Source organism: Limulus polyphemus, unplaced genomic scaffold (assembly GCF_000517525.1).
Source record: "Limulus polyphemus unplaced genomic scaffold, Limulus_polyphemus-2.1.2 Scaffold11211, whole genome shotgun sequence".
Taxonomy (NCBI): Eukaryota; Metazoa; Arthropoda; class Merostomata; order Xiphosura; family Limulidae; genus Limulus; species Limulus polyphemus.
Genome location: NW_013676821.1, coordinates 6,326 through 15,799, shown reverse-complemented (window position 1 = coordinate 15,799; position 9,474 = coordinate 6,326). Strand labels below are relative to the sequence as shown.

Genomic DNA, 9,474 nt, shown 5'->3' with positions numbered 1-9,474 from the left:
CATAATATACTGTTTTACCAATCAGAAATCACAGACTGACAATTATTGGATGGCACTGCTGATCACCTTAACCATAGAGTATAATCTTAGTTTCTGGAGTAGGTTACTGCCTGTACACTGGTGCTTTATCTGGGTGAAAAATTAACTTACGGCATAACATTAAAAGACAACATTGGCCCTTTTGGTTCATCAAGGCCATCCTATCCACTAAAATAAACTAAACATTAAAAACTCAAACCCAGCCCTTATCATTCAAATATTTATCAAGCCTATTCTTAACTCTTCTGCTATGGCCATGTTTTTCTGTTTATTTCACAAGGTTTTAGTGAGTTAAATACACAATTAAATTAAAACGTTTATATGGAAATAAGTTTTGACAGTTTCAAGTGTCCTCTTTAGTATAACTTTTCTTTGTTAGAGAAACACAGTTTATTTTATAATAGTCGTTCCAAGCTCCTTGAGGGCTTATAACGTCAGTAAGGGAAGATGAAAGTGTGAACCGGTACAGGTAAGTGGGATGTTAAGATTATTTTAAGAAAGATTAATGTTTACATTTGTAAACAAAGAATCAACATTGACCATTTTATCTTCATTTATGTTTGACTTTATTGTCAAAATCTATGTTATTTAGAATGTGTGACGTTGAGAACTTATATAGAGCAGGAGATAAGTGTTGTGTCAGCCACTTGGATAAGTAACTGATCCTATTTGGATATTATAGGTCTAAGTGGGCAGTCATCTTTGTGGGTTTTAAATATTCCATACTTGTATGACAGAAAAGGATTGATCCCTTTAAAGATGTTTTAAAAGATCTGGATAATCAGATAAATGTTTTTGGAGAGACTTGTTGAAATCAGACATTTTCTTGGGTAATGGTTAGTCCTGAGTTTTTGTTTTCATCGTGCATTAAATTTTGTAATTTTTCGTTATAACTAGATTTATCAAACTTTATTGTACATAATCAGAATTGGACCAATTAGGTTATTGACTAGTGATTGTGTGTTATATTGATGAAAACTGTTAGACTTTCATATTTTCAGTACGGTCCAGAAACTGGAAACTTGAATTTAAACTTTAGGGTAACAATTATTACTTAATCTTACTGAAAATATACAATATTAACAGTGTTCATCAAACTAAACTTTACCTTTTCCATAGAGAATAGCTGTCAACAGTTTAGCTGTAGCACTGTTAGTGTTAACACAACTTCGTTTTTTTACGTTGGTTAATTACAATAAAGTCTTTCTCTTTTCTGACTAGACCTAAAGAGTAAAAGAAAGTAGTGAAAAATAAATGCATTCCATTATACCTCTATGCATATATCACTCAGATGTAAACCAATCAATTCTTTTTTCAAAGTTCTGACTATTCAAATTAATATTAACTTCTGATCATAGCAAGCTATCTACTTAGAGGAAAACAAAATTAAATTACTAATGAATATAGATAATTGAGTATATTTTTCTTACATTCTTATTTATAAAGATTAAATAGAACGAATTATTTCATCAGCTGGGTAACCCTGTGGTTAGTGTTAACAACTTAATCCTTAGGCCTTAAACTTACAACGAGGTTTGCCCATCGTAGCATTAGATGTAAGCTAGGCCTAAGACGATACAACATACAAGTACAAAATAATTTTAAATATAAGTAAAACAATAAAATCAGATATTTTACACATTCTAAACAATCCTATTAATGGAAGTAACATAATAGAAATAATACAGTATTGACAAAATATTCTTCATGAACATCTAGTAAACTACAATAATATTAATACCCAACCATTATAGTTTATACTCTTCGTAAATAATCCACGAGCATCTCGCGTGAAGACGTCACTTAGAATTTGTATTTGTGTATTTAATTTCTGTTTTATTACTTAACATAAATTTCTAAATTACAGTGTAGTTACTTTTATAGGCACTAAGTAATAAATAAATATGTATAAAAACAATAAATTGAGTACTTTTGTCAAGCCTCTTGTTATTCTCTGCCGTCCCGCACACTTACGCTGATGGAAGCAACTCAAATTACGACTCTTTTTCTTTGTAGAATGACTACAGGTTTTAAGAGACAATTACAATTATTTATTCTAAAATGTTCAATCATCTATCCTTTTCACATCTATTTTATTTTATTTCTCTTTGAACCATGTTTTGGTACTAATCCTTCGTACAAGACAAATTGCGCGTCAACCGCGCTGGAACATGATCCTTTCATGTTTTTACTGTGTGAAGATGTACATTAAGTACTGGATCATTCTGGTAGAACATGATACTTTCAGGATTTTACTGGGCGAAGATGTACATTAAGTGCTGGGCCAGTTTGATTCTGACTAGGTGCTTTTCATCTTAAGATTAAAAACTACATTTATTATCTTACGGTTTTCAAATTTAATTTGTATAATCTTATAAATTAATACCCAAGTTTTCCTTTAAAACATATTTTGTCTCTTATTTTCTTTACCCTTTAACGTTTATGGAAATCGTTCCTTTTGACCTACTTTGTAAACGCCGCAAAATATACCAAATAAATCTAAGTTATCACTCTTTTTCGGTTCCAAATTTCAAAAAAGCACATAAGAATTATTTTCTGTGAATTAGACAACTAATTAACTGGAGACACTGGTCAAATATGGAAATTTTAAAGATAAGTTATTAAATACTCAAAATATGCATGTTGTTTATAGGTAAGAAATGGTGGCTGTAAGTAAAAAACTAAGGTTGTCTCGCAAGGGTATAAAGAACAAATTTAAAATTATTATAGATATTTGAAGTTTAAATTGGCTGCAATGATGGGAGATTTTAGAGGATTGTATAAAATCAAGAGAGTTAGTCAAATGGGAAATCAAAGGTATATAAAAACAAGGTTGGCGGAAAGTATCAAAATTAATAATAAGAATTTCTTCAAATACATTAAGGATAAGCAGGATGTTAGGACCTTCAGTGGTTAATGGCTAATATCTGATGATTATGGGATGGCTGGGTTATTAAATGTTGCTTTTTCTTCAATTATTGGTAATGAAGATTTAAGCAATATCCCTCATCTTCAACTGTTGAAGATAGAGTGAAACAAGACTGAAGAAGAAGATCACATTAATTCTGAGCTTGTTAAGAAAAACTGGGAAGTTCAAAGAATTATAAGTCTTCTGGATCAGATAATATTTAATCAAAGGTTTTGAAAGAAGTTAAGGATTGGACATGTGCTGAATCATTCTGGTGGAACATGATCCTTTCAGGTTTTTACTGTGTGAAGATGTACATTAAGTACTGGATCATTCTGGTAGAACATGATCCTTTCATGTTTTTACTGTTTGAAGATGTACATTAAGTACTGGATCATTCTGGTAGAACATGATACTTTCTTGTTTTTACTGTGTGAAGATGTACATTAAGTGGAAAGTCTCATTATTCCTTATCTCCATAAACAGCAAGTCTAATTCAGCAATGATCACTTCCACCCAGATGTTCTCCAATCTCCACCCTATCAACCACTTCTTTATTAGAAGTTAACAATAAGTCTAAAATATCATTGTTCTCAGTACTTGTAGTAGTAGGATCCCTAACTAATTGTTGTAGAAAACCATCCTGAACAGTTTCTAGAACTTAGAAGTATAAACCTGTCTCCTCCATGATTGGACTATTTTAACATTTTAAAATCTATATAATACAATTAATACTAATAGTCAATACATATAATTATAAATATAACTTATGAGACTAATTTAATAATACTCTGGGAGGAACAATGAGTATTATTACTATTAGTTAAGCATTTAAACTGTCTTAATTAACATTAATCTGAATTAGTAATAATTACTAATAATAACTGTTATTACTATAAGTACTAGTTCTATTAGTTACTATTATTATTACTTGTAAGTTATTTCTGGGATCACTGATAGTACAATAATCACCAGTTACTGACATCACCGTCTTTCTGGGATCAATGATAGTACAATAATCACCAGTTACTGACATCACAGTCTTTCTGAAAACCTTGCTGTTCTCAGTTTGCCATCGTTCGTTAGCATACCTTTTAAAGTTAATTGAATTACGGCTTGGTCTGTATATTTATACTGATCTATAATTACTGATTAAAGAAACCCTCCACATCAAACATTGAACAACATGCAGTCTTCGTTTAAGTTACACATATTTTAATATATATAGTGTTTCTTTGTTACTCATTTAATTTTTATGTTTTTATAGTTTTGATTAGATTATCGTTGTTACAGCAATGTATTTGAGTTATTTACTTAGAAATGATGTAATTATATTATTTTGCTTTAGATGCTGAAGATGGGATATAGAGAATTCCGAAACGTTTATCTGTGTCCCCTTCTGGCATAAGTAAACAATGTTTACTATCTTAAGTATCGTTATTATTTTTATTGTGAACCCATTAACTGATAGTCCTCATACGACAAATATGGAAACCAATCGCTGCATATATATATATATATATATATCGTGTCTGTAAAAAATGTGACTTTAAAATTCAAAACGTCAACCCTCACATTTACGTATTAATTTTGATATCATAAACCCTCATATTTAAATTGATGCATATACAACGTTATCTATGGTTAGTGATAATGGTTTTTATCAAAGTTCAAAACAGGGGAGTTATTTATGGGACACCCTGTACGTTATGCTACCCAGCATTAGAATCTGAATAAAATGAACTCGTCTCAAGTAAAATATCAACAAAATAATTTCAATATATATATTTATATAGTTATTTTTGTAAAACGAATGTTGTAAGTGAGGGCTCCAGTAAAAACATAACCCAGGGCTGTAAGGCGAATTTAAATTGAATACTTACAAGGCTTAATATAACAAGTCTGGGCTAGACTAGCCTTTATTTAACTAATGTAGATTACAGTTTTGGTTGGAGGTCTTATGTAGGTATTACACAACGATTACATCACGAAAAGGAAATACAATGTATACGTTGTGACGTCATCTTTTGCTCTCGCTCTTTACTGCCGTGTCATTGGCTGTTTTATTAGACATAAACTTCTGGGTTGCTAGACTTTAACCGACGGATGTTTGGCCGTCATGTATATTACTTACTGTAAAATAATGCCAAGGTCATTATTGTCTCTAAGAGTTTTGTTTCTAATATTTAGTTCTAGGTTTGAAGTGTTTATTAATGCTAGTTAATATGATACAAGTTATGGAACATTTGCAGTCGAGAATAATTTTTATTACGAACATTAGGCCTAAAAGTTATGGAACATTTGCAGTTTAGAATAATTTTCATCACGAACATTAGGCCTAAAAGCTATGGAACATTTGCAGTTTAGAATAATTTTCATCACGAACATTAGGCCTAAAAGCTATGGAACATTTGCAGTTTAGAATAATTTTCATCACGAACATTAGGCCTAAAAGATATGGAACATTTGCAGTCTACTGTGTGTGTGTGTGTATCACAAATATTACAGGTAAAAGTTACAAATGTTTCTCAATTGTTGTGATTCTGTATATTACACTCTTTTTCCAATTTTTGTATTTCTTTTTTTCTTGTAAGCATGATATTCATTCTACGACTATCTTTTATTCCTGTGAAATCTGTTCCAGAAAGGCGTTAAAAACTTCCTTAAAAAATATTAAGCATGGAGACACAAATCCAATTGGGTTATCATTATTTTTCGTTATTATTAAGTCTTATTTAAAAAAAAAATCCTTCTAAAACATGGATAATTTAAAGTGAACTTTAGAGCAGTTTCTGCACCTTTTTTTTCTATGTTACACATTTAATACGTTTATTTCATAAACTTCACATAGAGGATCGCAAACTGATGTTTTGACGAAAAAGAGTTTCATTTTAAAAAGCGTACATCAAGTGTATCTTTCTATCATTGGACAAACTGAGTTTCTACCATTTTCTCTGTATAAAACCTTACAGTAAACTTATAAAGTTTTTATCAAATAAATGTACCAGTTCAGTACTTGAATTAATTGTAAGATCCCACGTGTGTCACTGTTTTCACCGATAAAAACAGAATAACAAAGTTACCACATACTGTTGTCCCAGACAACCGTAAGGTTACCTTGCCTACAAGGGCACTCATGGTCATTTGACCTTTGGCCAGTAGTTCTTCAATAATCAACTCACCTGCGTCTCTATACCTATAATATTGTCGCTTTTGTACAAACGATCAACAAATTTAAATATAATGCTTTAGATATGTGAACGTTTTTTTAACACATAGATAGATATAAATCTACTTTTCATAAGTATAATACAATGAAAAATTGTTGAACCTGAAATTTAAGATATCAAACATTTTAATCATTTTTATTAACCCAAATATACAGTTTCATATTTTTCTGGAGTACCAATCTTATGATAAAACTTTTGTGAATATTGTTTTATAATTTCTTTTTTTCTGATCTAACAATTGTGTATGTAGTTTATTTTTTAAACAGTTTAATTAAAACTTCTCGTTTCTTACGTACATCTGATGAAGTAAAAGAAAAGAAAACTGATTTCTCATCTATTATAAGCCAATAATTGCCAAAATAATTTATTGATATGTAACATTTGGAGCTGCCGTTTATCATCAGATTTAAATACAATAAATTATTTAGCCGGTATATCAACCCTTCATGTTTTTTTATTGCCGAAATGGTAGTTTTCTGTTTATTTTCTACTTTCACCATCAATATCACAATTTGAAATAATAATAAACTATTTACATAAAGTAGTTAGTGTTTTTACTAATAGATGGCAGTAAAAGCTAACGAATTGTATTAAAGATATTTTTCGGGTAACAGACGACAATAAAAACATTTAAGATAATGTTTAATGCAGTTGTTTGAAAGCTAAATAATGCGGAATACGCCAATTTTGTAATAATATTTAGCATTTATTTGAAATACACTTGTCATAAATACTAATATAGAGGCTTAATTTCAACCCGTAACTATTTTATATTTTCCCCATTGTAAATATTTTTTTTATCACGGTGATAATGAAACATCGACTTTTATTTAAAATTGAACTCTCTTGTAGTTGTATTGAAAACTTTTATTTGTGAAATTACACATCGAACACATTACTTGTTTGTTGTTAAGCCCAAAGCTTGGGTTATCTATGTTTCGCTTATCACGGATATTATGCCTTGATTTTTGACGTTATAAATCTTCAGATTTACCGATGAACCAGCAGGGGGCCATATCGGGCAAAATTTACACTGCTAATTGTACAATTTCGGTTTTTAATATTTTTGATAAAGTATAATTGGAAATTAATATGAGTAATAAAACTGGATTTTAAGCTTATATATCTTACATGTTATTTAAAATTAGGTCGTACCTCTATTAATATATATAAAAGTACTTAAATGCAACTTGTATTGTGTATATTTAAATCAAACTTATTTAGGCTTCTTTGTTGGGAACCACATTTTACAAGCATAAAATGTTTATAGGGATTTTTTTTTCAATTGCATTTATAAATATTACTTACTAACTTTACTTAATAAAATATCATTGTTTTCTTCATCAAATTTTTATATTGTTCAGTTTCTTTAGTATAAATAATCGGTTTTAATCAAGAACAATTTCTGAAATCAAATTATTTTTAACACGAACCAGTGACTTCAATTCAGAATTAATTCTTATTGCATTTTGTATTTAAATACAACGTATGATAATTATTTTCTAGTTCTGTCTGTTAATGAAATTTGGAAATAATTTAATTTTAAACTCTATTCATATTAATTAAATACGTTTATAGATAACATATATCAAAATATCTCGATATAAAAAAATTTCGAATATTATTTTTGCATTATTTTTTCTCGATTTAAGAATTTTGATTAGTTTATTTCTTAGAATAATACTTTAATTGTAACTTTTTCTTTTATTGCATATATTTAATCAAATGAATAATGATAAAAAAGCAATGGCCTGATATCTATTATCATATTTTAAAATAATAAGAAATAATCACTTACAGCAAATAGTTAGTTTTTCAGATAATAGATGGCGGTAAATGCTCTCCAATTTCATTACAATTAATTTTTTGGTTAACAGATGGCAGTAAAAGCTTAAATGGTTTAACAAAATAGTTTATATTTGAAAACATAGGAAAAATATTTTCAATGCAGTTTTTTGGAAACGAAATAATCTTCACCACACCTATTATTTGTAATAATATTTTGCGTTTATTAAAAACAATTTTGATAGATACCGATATTTAGCCCTAATTATAATTTGTGACTTTTTTTTATAATATATCAACAATATTGTAAATATTTCTTTTATTACGCTGGTAATGAAACATTGACTTTTATTCAGAATTCGTTTTTATTTTAGTCGCAAATATATACCAATTTCGTTTGCTACTCCATTTATTTTAGTTGAAATTAAATTAAATTTGTATTACATTCCAAGGAAATAGTAAACATTACAGTGACAATAATTGTCCCGATTTTATAATTATATTTTTTGTTTGTTTTGTAACTCTCTTGTACTTATATTGAATACTTATTTCATTGTGAAATTCCAATATGTTTGTTGGTTATGAAGTGTAAAACTTGGGCTGTGCTTTATGCCTCATAGGTATCGAGCCACGATTTCCAGCGTTATAAGTCTTCAAACTTATCAGCGTGCCACCAGGAAGCCATATCAGAAAATCTTTTTAACTGTTAACTGTAAAATTTCTGTTCATAATGTTTTTCCTGAAGCATAATTGAAACTTAACAAGATTAATATAACTATATTTTGTTTGTATTTGGTACATATTATTTTTATACTTGGTAAATACTTAATGAAAGTAATATTAAATAACAATTAGGTCGTAGTTCTATCAGTATATGGGAATATATTCTAACACAATTTTTATCTTGTTTGAGACTATAATTACTATAATATCTAATTATAGTTTTGAAAAATTAAATAATATACGAATATTTTTATTTTCTATACGTCACATAAGTAGTTGACCTATAGTACTGGAAATGGTAGTGTGATCGTTAGGACTGGAATTATGTTATGGTTGTAAAAACTGTTTGATTTTATTTATTAATAATTTATTTAGTTGTTGAACACGAGTAATTGTTTCAACATTGATGAAGTTATTAATCATATACTGTTTATATGTTTTATATGGTACTTATAAGTTGTAGGTCTGCTCCTCGAGGCTTAAGTGCTTAAATTACAACAATAACTTTTAAGCATACTGTGATGTCAGTAACTGGTGATTATTGTACTATAAGTGATCCCAGAAAGACTGTGATGTCAGTAACTGGTGATTATTGTACTATAAGTGATTCCAGAAAGACTGTGATGTCAGTAACTGGTGATTATTGTACTATCAGTGATCCCAGAAAGACTATGATGTCAGTAACTGGTGATTATTGTACTATCAGTCATACCAGAAAGACTGTGATGTCAGTAACTGGTGATTATTGTTCTATCAGTGATCCCAGAAAGACTGTGATGTCAGCAACTG

At 29.0% G+C, this 9,474-nt stretch overlaps 1 long non-coding RNA gene across 2 annotated transcripts in view; it reads left to right on the top strand.

Annotated features, from left to right (window-relative positions):
• Nucleotides 1-2,698: 2,698 nt before the first annotated feature.
• Nucleotides 2,699-9,474, top strand: part of LOC111083788 — a 12,339-nt gene continuing 5,563 nt past the window's right edge. For both annotated transcript variants that reach the window (XR_002609247.1, XR_002609246.1), the window contains exon 1: nucleotides 2,699-3,305. This is a non-coding gene — a long non-coding RNA (uncharacterized LOC111083788). The remainder of the gene's footprint in view (nucleotides 3,306-9,474) is intronic.